Source organism: Penaeus chinensis, chromosome 38 (genome assembly GCF_019202785.1).
Source record: "Penaeus chinensis breed Huanghai No. 1 chromosome 38, ASM1920278v2, whole genome shotgun sequence".
In the NCBI taxonomy this organism is placed as follows: Eukaryota; Metazoa; Arthropoda; class Malacostraca; order Decapoda; family Penaeidae; genus Penaeus; species Penaeus chinensis.
Genome location: NC_061856.1, coordinates 15,309,833 through 15,312,287, shown reverse-complemented (window position 1 = coordinate 15,312,287; position 2,455 = coordinate 15,309,833). Strand labels below are relative to the sequence as shown.

The window sequence follows — 2,455 nt, the reverse complement described above, 5'->3', positions numbered from 1 at the left end:
CTAGATCATAAAATGAACAGACTTGCATCTGAATCCTTAAAACTTCATGAAATATTTTAACACTGATCTAAGAGAATAACTGTTTATGGATAACATACTCTTTCAATTGTATGTGTTTTGACAAGAAATTCAGGGGACTGCCTCGTATCAAAACTAACAAAGCAGCATAATAATAATAAAATAATAAAGTTTGGCTCTACTGTCTAAGGCTGTTGTATGATAGATTGCATAATTGAAATGATAACACAGTATCTATCATTTTATACTACAGTAGCTGACAGCAAAACAAATTAGTATAATTTTCTAGTAAAGGTTTTATTTTCAAAGGGCAAGATATAGTCTTCAAGCAAGATGAACAATTTTATCCTATTAAAGTTTCATAAATATATACTTATATAATTATCCATTCCTACATCACTGTTGATAAAAAATCCTCCTTTCTTTCATTCAAAATCTGTAAATGCCTTAAATCTAACACTATTTTATGCAATTCAGATTCTTAGTAATATGATCAACATGTCATCTCCATTTAGAGTGCAATAAAACATCTTTAACTAAACAAGCAGTCAACTGTTAACCTATAATAACCCTCTCCTACAAAACAATGTTAATTACATTCATCCATCTCCAATTATACATAATTCTCAATCAGATTACCCCTTGAAATTATAACCAGTTAATTCCACAAGACCACTCCTTGTAGGCACATGAATTGTTTGCCATACATCAGAATTCTTCTTTAAACATTTTCTTGAACTACATTAACATTCATGTAATATACCTCTAGATATAAAACCAAATAACCATGAGGAGTTTGTGCACACAGAAACATCCATTCATGCATGTGTAAAATAAAATGAAGAAGAGGTAGAGAACTAAGGAGGACAGGAAGAAAGCATGAGATGGAGAGGGTGAAAGGAGAGCAAGAGAGCATACGTGTACATGTACATTAACATCTTACACACACACTCTTTATATACACATCCCTCAGTATGTACAGTTTCATGATGAGAGTTTCATACCAAAGTAATCATAAACATCTTTCTTTCATCTTGGGAGGAACTCATATTTAGAAAACAATCACTTGCCTTTACAGTTTACTGAGAAACATTCATTGATGTACAAGGTTCAGATTCGATCAATAGAAAAGAGATGGAATGGACATCTTCCTTTCAGAATGAATTCCACACAATATGACCACTGTCCTTCTTCCGCAAGGGTCACTGGGTATTGCCGCTCGCAACATAGATGCTTAGTTGAGCATAAGTATTATATTTATGAAATGTTAAAAGTATTCTAATAAATAACTCTACTAACTATTCAGCAGGTGGTCTAGTATCTGCTGACACAGCAACTAATCAATCATGGAAGAGAAGGGCAGTGAACATATTAACAGGTATTCAAGAGCCAAAAACTGAAGTGTATTAAGTATGAGATAGAACCATATCATTTAAATCTGTAAATATCTTCTCAACATACAAATCATGTGCTGTGTATATCCTAACATGCTTGTGGGGATAGGCCTAGCTATAACAGAATGGGGAGAGGTGTTGCCTAGATGCAAAAACAAGACCAATTAGAAAATCTGATGTTTTCCTTTATTTTAGATACAGCAGCGTGATCCTAATAAAAAGCTTTACTGATCCCATGGTTTCCTACTGGTTGTTTTATCTTTAAATACCAGAATATATTCAGAAAAAAAATACAAAATTCTTAACTCACCCAATATATAATAATCATTGAAAACATGAAAAAAGTATGAGCACATAGGAAGCAGGTCAACAGCACTACACTCACAGCCTGGACAGAATAGCTACAACAATTAACTGAAACACCCTGGTGCCTACCATAAATAAAAGAAGAATCTATTTCAGCACTTTTACAAAAAAAGGGAAGAAAAGTCTTACTGAGTGTGCAGCTCTCCACCTGCTTCCTTTGATGAACTATCAGCAATATCATAACATTTTTTACTTTCTGCACATTAGTTTAAACGACAGATTCTAATACTTGCCTCTGTCCAAAGAAAAAAATTCTATGTACAGAGCAGGTAGTCCTCATATTGTTCTAGCAACAAAAAAAGACAGCAGAGTCCCTTAGTAACACTAGACTGCACTTCCTTAGTCAACAGTTTATTTTGCAGACCAGCAAATCACAGATGGTAAATTTCATGTCTTGAAATGGAACTCTGAGGCGAGCATTCAATTTCCACCAACTTCCGCAGATCAGATTGTGAGGAACAAGAATATAACTGTCCCATGTAACATACAGTTGCTCTTGATGTGTATACCAAGCCATTAAGAGATATTCTTTAGTCGTCTGTCAATCTTTTCACACCATGTCTTGTGTCTTCCAACCAAAAATAACCTAGAAAAATCTCACGAGCGCCAACTTCTTCCTCGGCACCATGCAAAGATCTAGGCACCAGGCAATTATGGTCTAGGGCACCAAAACAACC

The 2,455-nt window shown here is 34.5% G+C and overlaps 1 protein-coding gene across 1 annotated transcript in view; it reads right to left on the bottom strand.

Annotated features, from left to right (window-relative positions):
• Nucleotides 1-294: 294 nt before the first annotated feature.
• The window catches only part of LOC125045778 (ras-related protein Rab-1A), a 13,369-nt gene continuing 11,208 nt past the window's right edge, over nt 295-2,455 (bottom strand). Inside the window, exon 7 of the mRNA XM_047643205.1 lies at nt 295-2,455. This exon is cut by the window's right edge and continues 128 nt beyond it. The gene's annotated coding sequence lies outside the window, so the exon portion shown is untranslated.